Here is a 19,272-nt window from a genome sequence, read left to right as displayed (position 1 = left end):
ACTTCAATTCTTTAACTTTGTAAACTTAGAGGAAGATTAATGCTGGTAAAAGACTTTTTTCCTAAATTTATAATGTGCCTTAATCAAGTTTTCAATTCTTCTTCAAAAAAATCTATGAGGCACATTCAAAGAACGAAAAAGAAGTCTAACCATAATTTCCCCCCCAAAATTTTCCCACAAATGGATGCAATTATGCATATTTTAGTTGAAAATTACTTGAGCTTTCAGTAAACACTGATAATTTTCACATTTGAAAACAATCTATATTACATGGCATGTTAATTTTCATCATTAATGAGAAGAGTATTATACTCTGATTAACTTTGCAATTAAAAGAATGGTATTTAAAATGTCAAATGATCTAAAAACATGAAATGCAGATTTCACACAGTATTATCATAATGCAAATCATCTATCATTAACATAAGCTAATGTGGATTTGTTGATGTTTATTTAAAGTCGGTGCTTCAATTGTTGAAAAGAGTATTCTCTATATGGGGAGATAAAATTTTATGAAATGATGAAAGAAAATCAAAGGTAATTGCATTAATGTTTTCTCCTGAGAGAGATGCCTCTCATGATTATACTAGTAGTTTATTCTGAATAGGTTTATAGTTTGCTGCTGGGATTCTGGGCTCTTCTGGTCTACAGGTCTTAGTAACAAGGATGGAATGATTCCACCAAGGCAGTTAGATTTTCCCTAGATTAAAATCTGATACTGCCTCAATGCAGTCAGTGCTCCTCACTGGATTCTTGGAAACAGGATAAAATATATATATATAGCAATTGACTATGACTATGGAGAAGAAAGAAGGCTGGTTTATCTAATAAAGATCTAAATGAAATTTATACCTATGACACATTTGAAGTACTTCATATCATTCCTATGCCTAGAGGCAAAGATTATTAGACGGCAACTGCTGCCTAACACAGGCAGGGCCACCAAAGTTCTTGTTAAGTTGCTTTTACGTAAGAAGAACCATATTATCTTCCTTTCCACTGTGGTATTACGTAGGTTGTTAGCAGTGAGAACCAAAACGAAAATGAGCAGCGCCGTCACCTAGTGGTTCTGGACTTGGAGAGAAAAGCCTTCATGATATTATTTGTCGAGACTCAGTAACAAGGTGCGACCTTGCATTTTCTCTCACTGGGAAGAGAATGAATCCGTATTTTTGTCTGAAGAAAAGTTGCATCCTAAATGGGAAGATTTTCTGGATTTCTTTGTATAAAAACAAAGTTTGAATGCACACTGGCCATGGGGTGAAATATAGAAATCACTTCTTTTTCTTGTTTCCTTTTTTTTTTTTTTAATTCTCTTCCATTAGGGAGCTTCCTTTCCTCCAATTTGTGTGAGTTTTGAGCAAAGTACAGGACCCTAAACTAAAAAAATCTATGTTTAGGCTAGATTGGGCTACTTTCAGTCTCTCACCTAGGATGTAAATGGTGATCAGCCACACAGAATATTTACTGAAGAAGCACCGACTGATGTTAGAGCCATAAATAGAAGACCCACGGTTTCCTGCTGCTGAAAGCCCTGGGACTGCTCTGGTTCCTCCTCCTACTTCCGGTTAATCACACACTCCTTCAATCCTGGACCAAATACTCTATATCCATCAAGGTGTTTGTTTTTGTTTGTGGAGCTGAATATTTCCCTAATTTTGGTTCTTAGTTTAAAACTATCAGCTCTAAGTTTCACCAGCAGAAAAAAAGGAAAACGATTAGAGGCATAAAAACTGGAAAGGCCTTTAAAAGATTTAATGTTTTATATTTATTTTAGTGTTGTGTGAAATAGAAAAATTGTAATCAACAGATCATAATATCCAGTTTTTTCAAGGATGTTATTGTTTAAACTAAGGCTAGGGAACAACAAAAACAAAATGAGTCATATTCAAGAAAACTGAAAGAAAATTATTAAATAGTATACCAGTATGTTAAAAAATATACTTGTTAAGAATGGTTAAATTTGGAACACTCATAAGATGCTAAGTAAATGAGCCAAATGTGATAGTAATATGGAAAGTGATCATATGTATATATGTGTGTGTGTATATAGAGACATGCCCATAGAGAAAAAATATTCACTGTGGCTGTTTGGGTTTATGAATAATTTCTGTTTTCTTGTTTATAATTTCTATAGGAAAAACATTTCTTAGTATAAAATCAAAATCATATTCTCATGTGTTGAAATTGTTAAATCAGAAACTGTAAAGGAACTTAGATTTTCTCATTGTGTACAGGTATATAGATAGACAGTGATAGAGAAAGAGATAAAGATACAAACAAACATACATACATACACATATATATATATACTAGCAGAAACACCGGGCCTCTGGGTCAGAGAGCAAAGCTTTATTTACTCACAGCAAAATTGGAGAAGAACAATCTTCTAGCACTGGTCCCTCACATCAAACACATCACAGGCAGCAGAATGAGAGCCAGGTAGACAAGTCTATACATACAGTGGGATTGTACTCCAGGAGAGTGTTGTATGGGTCTCAGCCTATTAATAGTGATATTCTAGGCCAGGAATGCTTCAGACACTTACCTGGACCTATATTTACTCTTAGGGAGCCCCACAGAGATTCCTAATCTCCCAGTAGAACAAATGTTGTGTCTGGACCAGCCCTTGTGGTTCTTGTGATGATTGTAGGATGCACCTCAGCAAAACCATCAGAGAAGGTTAAAGAATAAGATTACCCATAGGTCCTAGAGAGTGCGTGGCATGCCCAGGGCTACAAGCAAGGTCATGAGCGAGAGGGAGGGAGCTAGGATCTGGGGCTCCGCCTTTACTAGGGTTCCAGAACGGGTACCTAGGGGTTCCTAGGTTCACTCCTCATTGGCAAATTTAAAGCATAAGAGAGAAAATTAGGGCACAGGAAGGAACAAGCAGGGACGCTCAAGTGGTGAGTTATCCAGGTTACCTAGAGCTTTCTAAAAGGGAATTTCATGTGTGGGGCAGCCTGATTCCTCATCTAGTTGTATTACTGGTTGCTGTGTCATACAGCTGGCGATGTGTTTATTCAAGATGGGTGTCTTTGCAAAGCAGGTTTCAGCAATCAAAAGCTTAATGCCAGACACTTACATTATAATAAAAAAGCCTAATATCAGGCATTTACACAACAGAGAGGCTTCCCAAAATTCGAGTCTGCAAGTTTATATAGGAATAGGACAGCTATCCCCCCTTCCTTCTAAGACAGAGAAAGCTTTGCTCCCTAGTGTAAAGTGATTCTCCTTGGAAAGAGAAAGGGAAGGATCCAGTGTTCTTACATATTGGAATATAAATAAATATCCCCAGGAGAAGGATCAAAAGCATAAACATCCTATACTGGTATGGTACATTTGGCATAATTAATGAACCAATATTGATGTATTATTCACTAAAGTCCATAGTTAATTCAGATTTCCTCAGTTTTCTCCTAATATGCCTTTTCTCTTTCAGTATCCAAATCAGGATACCACATTGCATTTAGTTGTTATGATTCCTTAGGCTCCTCTTGGCTTTCACAGCTTCTCAGACTTCTCTTGTTTTTGATGACCTTGATAGTTTTGAGAAGTACTGGCCAGATATTTTGTAGAATGTCCCTCGATTGGTGTTTGTCTGATGTTTTTCTCGTGGTTAGATTGGGATAATGTGTTTTGAGGAGGAAGACTCAAGAGGTAAAGACTCACATCATATCAAGGGTACCTACTAATCCATATGACTTATCACTGTTGACGTTGACCTTGATCATCTGGGTTGAGATAGTGTTTGTCAATTTTATTCACTAAAACTTTACTCTTTTTTTCTTCCTTTCCATAGTGTACTCATACAAAGCCCATACATAAGAAGTGGAAAAACGTGTTCTACTTCTTAAAAGGGAGAAATGTCTACATAAGTTACTTGGAATTCTTCTGCATAAGAGATTTATCTAGTCTCCCGTTTATCTATGTAGTGAATCATTAATCTTTTTATATCATTTATATTCATTTTATTCTTTGAGTTATTATCCACTACTACTTTATTTTGTTGCTCATATTCTTTGAGCTTCAGACATTGGGAGCTCTTTCATTTGGCTCCTATATTCCTCTTGACATATGCCTTTAATTTTGTATTTTTCTTTTTAGCACTTCCTTACTGTCTAGCACTAAGAGATGCTCCAAGATCATCTTATATACTACTTGTCCCAACCCTAGAACCAACCATTTCACCAGAAGCCCTGGTTTCTTTTACAGGAGAACAGTATTAGAAACCAAGATTTTAGTACTATGCATGCTTATTGCTGCTGGGGTGTTGTTGCTTCTAGGCCCTCTCAATGACAATCAAGGAAGTGTATGTGTGTATACTAACTTTATATATACACTTGTCTATAAATGTTTCTGTATATATCTGAGTCTATATTAAGCTAAACATGAGTTCCTGTTGATGTCTCCAACTCTGATCCATTCCAACATGGATCATTCTAGTCTTTTCTTGCTTGTCTCTAGACTTCTACTACAATGGTAAGAAACCTGGCTCCCACCGTCTCCCATCAATTGACTTTATTGTTCAATTATTGTATACTTGTATAGTGTTTTCGTGGCTGTTGACCTGTGCACTATGGGAAACAACCTTATCAACTCAAGTATAATGCTTATTTACAAGTCTCTTTGCATTCTGTTGATGTGATCATGATTTTTCTTATTCAGTCTGCTAACATGATGATACATATTGATTAATATATGAGAGTTGAACCAGTCTTGCATTCCTGGAATGAACCTCACTTAGTCATGAAGTACTATCCTTTTATATATTGTTGGATTCCTTTTGGTAATATTTTATTAAGGATTATTGCTTTTATGTTCATATAATATTTTGGTCTGTACTTTTTTTTTCTTGTAATGTCTTTATTTGTTTTGATACTAGAATAATGCTGGCCTCATAAAGGGAATGAGGAAATGTTCCTTCTGCTTCTATTTTTGGGATGTGATTGTAGAGATTTATCCTTAAATATTTGGTATAATTTACCAGGGAGACCATCTGGCCCTGAAGCTTTTCTTTTTGGGAAGTTTTTAGTTATTGATTCAATTTAATTAGTAGATATAGGTAAATTTAGGTTATCCATTTCTCCTTTTGTGAGTTTTGACAGTTTGTGTCTTTCAAGGAATTGGTTCGTTTCATTTAAGTTATCAAATATGTCGGCACAGAATTGTTCTTAGAATACTCTTACTGTCCTTTCAATTTCCATAGCATCAGTAACAATGTCCCCACTTTCATTTGTGATATTAGTAATTCATGTCTACTCTCTTTTCTTTTGGTTAGCCTGCTTAGAAGTTTTATTGAGATAGAGGTTTTCTTTTCAATGAACCAGCTTTTGATTGTTTTATTTTTCTCTATTGCTTTTCTATTTTTAATTTCATTGATTTGTGTTTTAATATTTATTTTTCTTTTTTTGCTTACTTTAGGCTTAATTTTCTCTTGTTCCTCTAGATTCCTAGGATGGAAGCTTAGGCTATTTATTTTAGGTCATTCTTCTTTTCTAATATATGCATTTAATGCTATAAATTTCCTTCTCAATGCTTCTTTTGATGCACTCCACAAATTTTGATAAGTTGTATTTTCATTTACTTTATCTTGAGAAATTGTCTTTGACTCATGGGTTATTGAGAAGTGTGTTGCATAATTTTTAAATAGTTTGGAGATTTTCCAGCTATCTTTCTGCTATTTATTTCTTGTTTGATTCCTTTGTAGTTTGAAAGCGTACTCTGTAGGATTTCTATTATTTTAAATTTCTTAAGGTGTGTTTTATGACTCAGCATGTAGGCTGTCTTGGTGAATGTTTTATGTGAGCTTGAGAAGAATGTTTATTCTTCTTTTGTTGGATGGAGTTTTCTATATGTGTAAATTAGATCAAGTTGAATGACAGTGCTATTTGGTTGATCTATATCTTCATTAATTTCCTGTCTGCTTATCCATCAATTACACACAGAGGGGTGTTTATGTCTTCAACTAAAACAGTGGATTTGTCTATTTCTCCTTGCAGTTCTCTCAGTTTTTGTCTCATGTATTTTCATCTCTTTTGTCTTGGATTTTCATGTCTTTTGTTAAATGAACAGATATGTAGAATTATTTTGTCTTCTTGAAGAATTGTCACATTTTGCATTGTATAATAGTCCCACTTTATCCGTGGTAATCTTCCTTGTTTTCATGTCTGATTTGTCTGAAATCAGTATAGCTTCTTCAGCTTTCTTTTGGTTAGTATTATCATTGCATATATTCTCCATCCTTTTACCTCCACCCTATTTGTGTCTTTGTATTTAAAGTGAATTTTTGGTAAACAGCATATAGTTGGTTCTTGAGTTTTTTAATCCACTCTGACAATTTCTTTTAATTGGTGTTTTTTAGACATTCACAGTTAAAGGGATTATTGACTTTTTTAGATTAATATCTACCACGTTTGTAACTAATTTCTGTTCATTGCTTTTGCTGTTTTTCTCTTCTTTTTCTCCCTTAATGTTTAGTTAAGCATTTTATATTATGTCATTTTATTTCACCCTTAAAGTATACATAAAGTTATGTATTTTTCAAAAATTTTAACTGTTGCCCTAAAGTTTACAGCATACATTTTTAACTAGTCTAAGTCAACTTTCACATAACATTATACCACTTCACATGTAGTTTGAGTACCTTTTAGCGGGAGTAGTCTTACTGTCCCTTATGACATTGCTGTCACTCAATTCTTTCTATATGCTCTATTCACCCAATACATTGCTACTATTATTGACTTAAATAGTTATCTTTTAGATAAGAATAATAAAATAAAATATCTATTTTGCCTTCACTTATTTGTTCTCCAATGCTTTTCTTTTCTTCATGTCCAAGTGTATACGCTATATCATTTTCTATTTCTCTGAAGAACTTCTTTTAACATTTATTGCAAAGAAGATCTGCTGGCAATAAAATCCCCCAGTTTTTGTCTGAAAAAGACTATTTCTCTTTCACTTTTGTAGAATAATTTCACTGACTATAGAATTCTAGTGTTTTATTTCTTTTAACACTTTAAATATTTCACTCTACTTTTTTATTACTTGTACTATTATGATAATATCAATTTTAATGCTTGTTCCTCTATAAGTAGGGAGTTTTTTCCTTTGGCTTCTTTTAAAACTTTCTCTGATTTTCTGCAGCTTGAATGTTTTACGCCTTGGTGTGTGTGTGCAAATGTGTGTGTGTGTTCAAATGCATGTATGTGCACCTGTGTGTGTGTGTGTGTGTTTATGCTCATATTTATACTATTTGGTATTGTCTAAGCTTCCTTGATCTGTGGTTTGGTGTCTGTCGTTAGTACTGGAAAATTCTCAGTCATTATTAATTCAAAAATTTATTCTAATCTGTTTTCCTCTTTCTTTCTATCAGTGTTCTCATTATTTTTATGTTAGACCTTTTGATACTGTCACATAGTTCTTCAATACTTTGTTCTGTTTTTCATTCAGTTTTCAGATGCATTGCAATGTGAGAACTTTCGATTAATTTATCTTCAAGTTCACTGATTCTCTCTTGGCTATGTTGAGTCTACTGATGGATGAGCCCATGAAAAGTACTCTTCTTTTGTATTGTTGTGTCTTATATTTATATTGTGTTTCTTTTTGATCATTTCTTAGTTTCCATCTCTATATTTATATTATCTATATGTTCTTTCATGTTGTCTACTTTTTCCATTAGAGTCTTTAACATATTAATTATCCTTTTAAATTTCTATCTGATAATTCTAATATTTGTGTCATTTATTAGCCTGGTATAGATGATTTTGTTTCCTCAGATGGTGTTTTTAGTTGCCTTTTGTCATACTTGCGATTTTTTTGAAAATTGAACATATTTGGGAAATTGGGGCATAGGAACTGAGGTAATTAGGCTTTTAATGTGAGAATTTAAGTTAATCTGGCACTATAAATATACCACAAAGAAGACCTTTGGAATAGACTCCACAGAAAGAATTTTCCCATATTGACTATTGGACTTCCCCAAAATTAAAAATTTTGTGCTTGAAATGACTCCAAAAAGAATATGAAGAGCTAAAGGAGGCGGAGCAAAAGGGCAGGGTGAGCTGACCCAGGACTCTCTCCCCTCCAAAGTACAACAAAGGACTGAACAAAACCTGAATTTCAGCTAATGAACCTAATGCCAGGACTCAGAGACCTACAGTATCAAAAGACACAGGACAGAGCCCCTGCTGCCCACCTCGGAGGAGCTGGAACAGGGTCGGAGAGAACATCACTCCATTCCCTAGAAACCAGGATTGCCGTGTGGGTCTGGGAAGGAGCGGGGGAGGGGCCATGTGACCAGGGAATTGTCTAGGACTCCCACCACTGGTACAGTGGAAACCCGCTGACGGGGGAAAGCTTCCATGCGTGGGGACCCCATAAACACAGGGCCCCAGGAGACCAGAGAACAGAGCTGATGTAATCCAGATCGGTGTGCAAGAGAAACCGCCCCCGCCCTGGCAAAGCGCACTGGGCACCGCCATCTTGCCCGAAGGTGGAGAGCTCAGAACGTGTGGCACTCGGCCCCCATCTAGTGGCGACAGGCTGTAACTGCAACTGAATTCTACCACCATGCAAAAAAACCACTCCTCTACCATCCAGCAATTTATAAAAGCCCCAGACCAGAAGGAAAACAATAAAAACATAGAATTAAGTCCTGAGGACTTGCAATTAGGTAAACTAAATGAAAATGAGTTCAGAGCAGCTATAATAAAAAAAACTCAATGAGGTAGAGAGAAAGATAGAGAAACAAGCCGAGTTCTGGAGTTACTTCACAAAAGAGATTGAAATTATAAAGAAGAATCAAATAGAATTACTAGAGATGAAAAACGCAATGGACCACATAAAACAGATACGGATTCCCTGAATGCCCAGGTAGACTCCATAGAAGAGCAAATTAGCATAATCGAAGATAGGCTGAATGGCTCCAGATAGAGGAAGAAAGAGAACTAAGGATTAAAAGGAATGAGGAAAGTATTAGAGAGAGAGCAGATTCATTGAGGAGAAAGAATTTAAGGATCATAGGTCTTCCCCAGAAGGTGGAAAAGGAAAATGAAGCAGGAAGTGTGCTTAATGAAATTATAGAAGAGAACTTCCCACATCTAGGGATTGAGGGAGAAATGTGTGTAGAGGAAGTTTTCAGATCTCCTAGATTTGTCAATGTAAAAAGACCTACTGCAAGGCATATAGTAGTACAAATGGCAAAAAGGAATGACAAAGAAAGAATACTCAGGGCTGCAAGACAAAAGAGAATTACCTACAAAGGAACTCCTATCAGACTTTCAGCGGATTTCTCTGCAGCAACCTTACAAGCTAGGAGAGAATGGAGTGACATATTCAAAGCTATAAAAGATAAAAATCTTCAGCCAAGAATACTCTATCCTTCAGATATGAGGGAGAAATTAAATCTTTTCCAGACAAACAAAAGTTAAGGGAATTTGTAACCCAAAATCCTCCACTACAAGAAATCCACAAGAAGGCTCTCATACCTTAAAAAGAAAAAAGGGAGAAAGGGTTCACAAACCACAGAGTAGGGAGACAGATAAATAGAACCAGAATAGGATAGCAAATATTCAACTATAGCATTAGGATAAAGGTAAGGAAACTACCAAAGCAAGGGCAATCTTATCACTCTAACTACAAACTCATAACACAAGTTGGAAGAAGAAGTGAAAATAATAATTTAGGAGGGGAAGAGCAAAGGGACTAAATTAGTCTAGGCCAAGTAAGTAAGAGACCACCAGAGAACACACTATATTATACAAGAGATTCTAAATACAAACTTCAGGGTAGACACCAAACTAAACAACAGAACAGAGACACAAAACATAAATAAGCAAAAATCTAAGAAACCCAGCATAAGAAATTGCACTATCAAATGAGTAGGATAAAGCACACAGGAAGAGAAAAGCGGGAAAGCCAGATAATGAGCAACAGATTGACAGCTTTAAGTCCACATGCATCAATAATCACTCTCAATGTACACGGGTTGAACTCTCCAATGAAAAGACACAGAGTGGCAAAATGGATTAAAGAACAAGATCCAACAATTTGTTGCCTCCAGGAAGCACACCTCAGCCCCAAGGACAAACACAGGCTCAGAGTGAAGGGATGGAGGACAATACTTCAAGCTAATAGCAAGCAAAAAAAGGCAGGTGTTGCAATTCTTATATCAGACAAAGTGGATTTCAAAATAAGACAGGTAAAGAGAGACACAGAGGGACAATATATAATGATCAAAGGGACACTTCATCAATAAGAAATAACGCTTATAAATATCTATGCACCCAACATAGGAGCACCAAGGTTCATAAAGCAACTATTAACAGACCCAAAGAAAGATGTTAAAAACAACACAATAATAGTAGGGGACCTGAACACCCTACTCACATCAATGGACAGATCATCCAGACAGAAAATCAACAAAGAAATAGTGGAGCTAAATGAAAAACTAAAACAATTGGACTTAATAGACATATATAGATCACTTCACCCTGAAAGAGCTGAATACACATTCTTCTCAAGTGCACATGGAACATTCTCAAGGATAGACCATATGTTTGGAAACAAGGCAAGCCTCTACAAATTTAAAAAAAATTGAAATAATAATAAGCATCTTCTCTGATCATAATGCTATAAGGCTAGAAATTAATTATAAGAAAAAAGCTGAGAAAGGCACAAAGATGTGGAGACTAAACAATACACTACTGAACAAGCAATGGATCATTGAAGAAATTAAAGAAGAAATCAAAAAATACCTGGAAACTAATGAAAATGATAACATGCCATACCAACTCATATGGGATACAGCAAAAGCTTTATTAAGAGGAAAATTCATTGCAATACAGGCACATCTTAACAAACAAGAAAAATCCCAAATAAGCAATCTTAAACTACACCTAACTGAACTAGAGAAAGCAGAACAAATAAAGCCCAAAGTCAGCAGAAGGAGAGAAATAATAAAAATCAGAGCAGAAATAAATACTATTGAAATGAAAAAGGTGGTAGAAAGGATCAATGAAACAAAGAGCTGGTTCTTTGAGAAGATAAATAAAATGGAGAAACCCCTAGCCAGACTTACAAAGAAAAAAAGGGAGAAAGCTCAAATAAACAAAATCAGAAATGAAAGAGGATAAATAACAACAGACTCTGCAGAAATACAATGAATTATAAGAGACTACTACGAAAAATGATATGCCAACAGAATGGATAACCTAGAGGAAATGGATAAATTCTTGGACTCCTACAATCTCCCAAACCTCACTCAAGAAGAGGCAGTTTGAACAGACCAATGACAAGGAAAGACATTGAAACAGCAATCAAAAATATCCCAAAGAATAAACCCCCCGGACCAGATGGCTTCCCTAGTGAATTCTACCAAACTTTCAGAGAGGATTTAATACCTATCCTTTTCAATCTATTCCAAAAAATTAGGGAGGATGGAACACTTCCTGACACATTCTATGAGGCCAACATCATGCTGATACCAAAGCCTGAACAAGGACACAATGAAAAAAGAGAACTACAGGCTAATATCACTGATGAACATAGATGCAAAAATTCTAAACAAAATTTTGGCCACCAGAATTCAGCAATTCATCAAAAGGATCATACATCATGATCAGGTGGGATTCATACCAGGGACACAGCGATGGTTCAACATCCGCAAATCAATCAACGTGATACACCACATCAACAAACTGAGGAATAAAAACCACATGATCATCTCAATAGATGCAGAGAAGGCATTTGACAAGATCCAACAGCCATTTATGATAAAAACTCTGAACAAAATGGGGATAGAAGGGAACTGCCTCAACATAATAAAGGCCATATATGACAAGCCCACAGCAACATCATACTCAGTGGGCAAAAACTGAGTGTCATCCCCCTGAAAACAGGAACTAGACAAGGATGCCCTCTATCACCACTCTTATTTAACATAGTACTGGAGGTCCTGGCCAGAGCAATCAGGCCAGAAAAAGGAATAAAAGGAATCCAAATAGGGAGGGAAGAAGTGAAACTCTCACTGTTTGCAGACGACATGATCTTATATATAGAAAACCCCAAAGAATCCATTGGAAAACTGTTAGAAGTAATCAACAACTACAGCAAAGTTGCATGGTATAAAAGCAATTTGCATAAATCAGTAGCATTTCTATACTCTAATAACGAACTAAAAGAAAAAAAACTCAAGAACACAATACCATTCACAATCGCAACAAAAAGAATAAAATACCTCGGGGTAAATTTAACTAAGGAAGTGAAGGACCTATACAATGAAAATTACAAGGCCTTTCTGAGAGAATTGGATGACGACATAAGGAGATGGAAAGACATTCCATGTACATGGATTGGAAGAATAAACATAGTTAAAATGTCCGTTCTACCTAAAGCAATCTACAGATTCAACACTAGTCCAATCAGAATCCCATTGACATTCTTTACAGAATTAGAACAAAGAATCCTAAAATTTATATGGGGCAACAAAAGACCCCGAATTGCTAAAGCAATCCTGAGAAAAAAGAACAAAACGAGAGGCATCACCATCCCTGACTTCAAAACTTACTGCAAAGCTACAGTAATCAAAACAGCATGGTACTGGTACAAACACAGGTGCACAGATCAATGGAACAGAATTGAAAGCCCAGAAATAAAACCACACATCTATGGACAGCTTATCTTCGACAAAAGAGCTGAGGGCCTACAATGGAGAAAAGAAAGTCTTTTCAACAAATGGTGCTGGGAAAACTGGAAAGCCATATGTAAAAGAATGAAAATTGACCATTCTTTTTCACCATTCACCAAAATAAACTCAAAATGGATCAAAGACCTAAAGGTGAGACCTGAAACCGTAAGGCTTCTAGAAGGAAATGTAGGCAACACACTCTTTGACATCAGTATTAAAAGAACCTTTGTGGACACCATGTCTTCTCAGAGAAGGGAAACAATAGAAAGAATAAACAAATGGGCCTTCATCAGACTAAAGAGCTTCTTCAAGGCAAATGAAAACAGGATTGAAACAAAAACCTACCCACTAACTGGGAAAAACTATTTGCAAGTCATATATCTGACAAAGGCTTAATATCCATAATATATAAAGAACGCTCACAACTCAACAACAAAACATCAAACAACCCGATCAAAAAATGGGCTGGAGACATGAACAGACATTTCTCCAAAGAAGATATACAGATGGCCAATAGGCACATGAAAAGATGCTCATCATCACTGATCATCAGGGAATGCAAATCAAAACTACACTAAGATATCACCTTACACCTATTAGAATGAAAAAAAAATCTAAATCTAATAGTAACAAATGTTGGAGAGGTTGTGGAGAGAATGGAACCCTCATACACTGCTGGTGGGAATGCAAACTAGTGCAGCCAATATGGAAAACAGTATGGAGATTCCTCAAAAAATTAAAAATAGAACTACCATACGATCCAGCCATTCCACTACTGGGTATTTATCCAAAGAGCTTGAAGTCAGCAATTCCAAAAGTCCTATGTACCCCAATGTTCATTGCAGCATTATTTACAATAGCCAAGACATGGAAGCAACCTAAGTGCCCATCAACAGATGAATGGATAAAGAAGTTGTGGTACATATATACAATGGAATGCTACTCAGCTGCAAAACAGAACAAAATCATCCCATTTGCAACAACATGGATGGACCTTGAGGGAATTATGTTAAGTGAAATAAGCCAGTTACAGAAGGATAATCTCTGTATGCCTCCACTCATATGAGGAATTTAAAAATGTGGACAAAGAGAACAGATTAGTGGCTACCAGGGGAAAGGTGGGGTGGAGGGTGGGTACAAAGGGTGAAATGGTGCACCTACAACACGAATGACAAACATTAATGTACATCTGAAATTTTACAAGATTGTAACCTATCATTAACTCAATAAAAAAAAGAATATGAAGAGCCAGCCTGGTGGCATAATGGTTAAGATCATGTACTCTGCTTCAGTGGCCCATTATTCAAGGGGTTGGATTCCGGGAGTAGACCTACACATCACTCATAAGACCATGCTGTGGTGGCATCCCACATACGAAATAGTGGAAGATTAGCACATATGTTAGCTCAGCTCAATCTTCTTTGCCAAAAAAAGAATCTGAAAAGGCAAGCCACAGAATGGGAAAAAATATTTGCAAATCATATCTGATAATGAGCTCGAGCTTCCATCCCGAATGTAGAGCCAAGCATTACTACTCAAGAAGACAAACAATCCAATTAAAACGTGGGCAAAAGACTAGAATAGACAATTCACCAAAGATATAGAAATGGTCAATAAGCACATAAAAAGATGTTCAAATTCATTTGTCATTAGAGAAATGTACTTTAAAACCATAATGAAATAACATCTCACACTTACTAGAATGGCTTAATAAAAAGCACAAATAAAGATAATGTGTTGATAAGGAACCTTCATACATTGCTAAGTGGAATACAAAATGGGTCAGCTGTTTTGGAACATAGCTTGGCAGTTTCTAAGAATGTTAAACATGCATTTACCCTGTGACTCAGCAATTCCACTTCCACACATCCAACAAAAGAAACAAAAACATATGTCCACACAAGCATGTACATGTGAATGTTCATAGCAGCTTTAGCCATGATAATCAAAAAGTGGAAATAACCTAAATACCCATCACCTGGAGAATGGATAAACATAATGTGGTATATCCATACAATGGATGACTATTCAGCAATAAAAGAGCAAAATACTGATATATGCTACAACACGGATGGATGAACCTCAAAAACATTAAGTGAAAGAGGCCAGATGGAAAAGAACCACATACCGTATGATTTCATTTATGTGAAATGTCCAGAAAAGGCAAATCTGTTGAAACACAAAGTAGGTTAGAGTCTCCTGGGCCATGAATGGGAAAGGGTATTGACTGAAAATGGGCACAAGGAATCATCTCAAGGTGATGAAAACGTTATAAACTTAGATTGTAATGATGAGTGCCCAACTCTGAATTTACTAAAAATCATTGTGCTAAATGGGAAAATTTTATGGTATGTAATTTATATCTCAATAAAGCTGTTAAAAACACTGATACAGGATTGAGGAGAAGAGATAAATGCTGAAAATTCACATACGATAATAATCTGCATAACTGGCAGAAAGATTGTAAGATAGAATCCTTATGGATTCTGGGAATTCACATCAAAATATCAACATATACAACAAAAGATACATCACTGCTATCTTTTCACAATTGAAGATGAAAAATGTAAGAAATTAACAACTTGAATCACTCTAGGTATGGCAGATCCTTAGCTGAGGTAGATTTGGAGCTACATAGAACCTCATGTCTGCTATGCCTGGTATATGACTTCCCCATGATTTGGTTTCTTCAGCTATAAATTGAGGATACTAATGTTCTCCTCACTGTATTAGTTATAGTCAGAATGTAAAAGATTCAAATAAAAAGGCATTTAACATAGGCCCTGGAATGTAGCAGAAAATACTTCTCACAATGTGTAAATTCATGAACAAGTTCCTAGCATGTTGTATTGGATATCTAGGGCTGCCATAACAAAGTACAACAAACTCCGTGGCTTAAAATGACAGAAACGTAATCTCTCACAGTTGTGGAGTCTAGAAGTCCCAAATCAAGGGGTCCGCAGGGCCATGCTCTCTCTGAAGATTCTAGGGAAGGACCCCTCCTTGGCTCTTTCTAGCTTCCGGTGCTTGTCAGCAATCCTGTGTTCCTCGTCTTACAGCCGCATCACTCCCATCTCTGTCTCCGTCATTACATAGCCTTCTCCTTTCTGCATCTTCACATTCTTCCCTCTGTGCATCTCTGTATCCAAATCTCCCTCTTATTATAAGATGTTAGTTGTTAATTTAGGGCCCACCCTAATCACATAGGACCTCATCTTAACATGATTACATCTGCAAAGACCTCATTTCCGAACTAGGTCACATTCACAAGTGGTGGCGGTTAGGATTAGAATGTATTTTTTGGGGAGACACAATTCAAGCCATAAAACAGGTTAAAGAAAATTATATAAAACCTGACTTCGAAAACAAAATACTAGTACTAAGACTGGCTTAACTAAATCATTTTATTGTGATCAAAATAATTTGCTATTGGGCTCCTTTGAAGTGAGTTCTCATTAAAATTTAAAAAGTATTTGAGTCATTAAGATTTGATTTAATGTATATTTATATTTTCTAAGGACTCAATTTATTTGGTGTTCCACATCGCAAATCTCAAAAGTCTATTTATATAAAACATAATAATAAAAGTTTCCAGTATTATAATATCTAAATTTTGTACATTTATATAATGTTAATTTTCTGAAAACATTTGAGAAACAGAACTTTAAAACAATTCAAATATGTTTAATTCGAAAAATGAAATGTAACAGAATTCAAGTTAACAAATGTTAATTTGTATATGCCTTTAAGGCACATTTTACTGTTAGCTGGCAAATAGATTGATTACAAATACATGTGTAAGAAACAGTGTAATTAATTTCACAGTCAGGAATTAATCTTGTTCCCTATTTGGTTTTTCAAAGTTGAATGCAACTTCTAGTGGCCCCATAACATAACTTAGCTTACAATTGACAAAGGAAAATTAAAGTCATGGAAAAATTTCATTCCAAATTAACCAAATAGAAATAATATATTGTTTATTTGATTTCTATTTGAGATATGATATGTAATTAGGTTGTACATATGCATATTATTGAAAATTTGGCATTTTTACACACTTTTGGGAGAAATATATTAAGATCCACTTAAGGAGATAACCATGTTTGCAAATAAACTGAGCTAGTGTAAATTGGACAATGATAATTGATCAAGTATATTAAAAATTAGTTTAAAAAACAATTTAGAACTAAGATGTTAAAAGAATCCTTCATTGAGTTAGAATTAGTTTTAAAATGTGAACACATTTCCGTATTTGTAAAAAGTCACTTAAATGTATTACTTTAATATTTGAACCCTCAAATGAATAATACCTGAAGCATTTGAACTATTTATTCCATATCTACTCTGGGTCATCAAAATCTCAACTGGTGTAACAGCTGTCAACTCAGGAAGGGTTTAAAATTGTCTCACATTTGTCAGTTATAATATATACCTCAATTTTTCAAGTGCCTGCTTTAAATCTGATAGACAAAAATGATCTAACTGTTGTGATTCTTGATAACAATCTCAAATCTAATGTTGTATGTCGTGTACTAACTGACACATTTTGTTATGAAATGCAGTAGGGACAGACACTTAAGACAAATCACCAGTGGCCTTAGAACTTCAATTTAAAATATTCTCACCACAGAGGTAAGCAGACATCTGCACATGCTTAGACACACTCACATACATACACACACACAGGGCTGTGTTCATAGTTGCTGAAGGTGGTGAGCTCATTGAAAAGGGCCAGCTCTACTTTGTAAGAGATACAGAGAACTTTTAGCTGCAGTTTGAACAGTTTGTCCCCAAATGTTCCTGTTTTCATACATCTTTTATATATAATCCAGAACTGGTTACTGGTTCAGTAATCTTTCTGGCAGAATTTGTGATCTGAAGTCACAATTGATGGCTTACATTCCAAGAAAGTTAGGTCTTTGTGGATTCCTGTATATCAGTGGGTGTCAGTTAATGCCAGACAGTTTCTTGAAGACCTCCTGGAAATCTGCACAAATCTCTCTATGAAGGATGATTTTTGCTTTATTTGTTGCTGAATGTCTTTTAAAAATAATTGGGATTATATCAATTGTTTTTTGTTAATCTATATGGAAATCATAGTGCAAATTAGTCTTTCTTTTTCTTTTTGGTGAGGAGAATTGCCCCTGAGTTAACATCCATGCCAATCTTTCCCTATTTTGCATGTGGGACACCTCCACAGCATGGTTTGATGAGCTGTGTGTAGGTTGGCACCCTACATCTGAACCCCTGAACCCCGGGCTGCTGAAGTGGAGCACACAAACCTAACTACTATAACACTGGGCTGGCCCCTCAATTGTTTTTAATTCAATAAAATCCATTTGTCTTTTAAATGCATTGTTATTTTAAAAACCTGTAACAGAATAAAATACAGAAACAGATACACAGACATATATGGGCACTTAATTTGTGATGAATGTGATACTGGAAACAGTCTTAATAAATATTGCTGGGTAATTTGGATTTTCATTTAGAGAAACAAAAATAAGTCTGATCCCGCATCTCACATTGTATTGATTCAGTCACAATTTTGGAACTGTCTGCTCCAATTGAACATATGCATGTCTTTGAACCAACACTTTCATTCCTGGATATTTACCCAAGAGAAATACGTACACCTATGCAATGGAAAACGCATATCACAATGGTCACAGCTGCCTTATTTGTATAACCCCATAATGAAAACAGCCTAAATGTCCATCATTGTTAAATAGATAAATAATGAACTTGGAATTATATACAACAATTGAAATGAACAAATAGCAACACTCAAGAATATATAGTACTAGCACATATTTTGAATTAAAGAAACTAGATGGAAAAGAATGCAACCTATATGGCTTTGTTTATATAAATATAAATATCAAAATCAAACTTTAAAAGACAAGATAGTAGTACCTTTGAGAAGAGGGAAAAGTAGTGATGCCCTTAGGGTGTGAGAGGGGCTTCAGGAATGCTAGAAATAGTCTAGGGTTTTGGTAATATTTTACTTATTGTCTTTGACAGTGGTTCAGCTTATGATATTGCATTAAGCTGTAAATTTTTCCTTTTTTTGGTGAGAAAGATTGGCTCTGAGCTAACATCTGTTGCAATCTCCCTCCTTTTGTTCAAGGAAGACTTTTGCTGAGCTAACGTCTGTGCCAATCTTCCTCTATTTTGCATGTGAGACACTGCCACAGCATGGCTTGATGAGCAGTGTGTAGGTCCATGCCCAGGATCTGGACGTGTGAACCCCAGGCTGCCAAAGCAGAGCACACAAACATAACGACTATGCCACCAGGCCGGCCCCCATTAAGCTGTAAATTTTTATGTGCACTTAAATCTTAATATAAATGTTTTTTAAGCACATTTAACATGTTGGTAAAATTATAGCTGTCCTACATAGAATAAAAATTTTAAAAATAGTTTTTTTATTAATGTGACTGAATTTATTCATCTTGTGTTGGTTGTCCATACTTAAAGTTAAATTTAAAATTAAATATTTATTTTTATATTATGACATTTTTTACTATCATATATGATATATCTCATACAGAAAATTAAGAACTTCAAAATATATAGACCCT

Source organism: Equus quagga, chromosome 4 (genome assembly GCF_021613505.1).
Source record: "Equus quagga isolate Etosha38 chromosome 4, UCLA_HA_Equagga_1.0, whole genome shotgun sequence".
NCBI classification, from domain to species: Eukaryota; Metazoa; Chordata; class Mammalia; order Perissodactyla; family Equidae; genus Equus; species Equus quagga.
The sequence above is the reverse complement of the archived record's forward strand: the minus strand, read 5'-3'. Positions refer to the sequence as shown.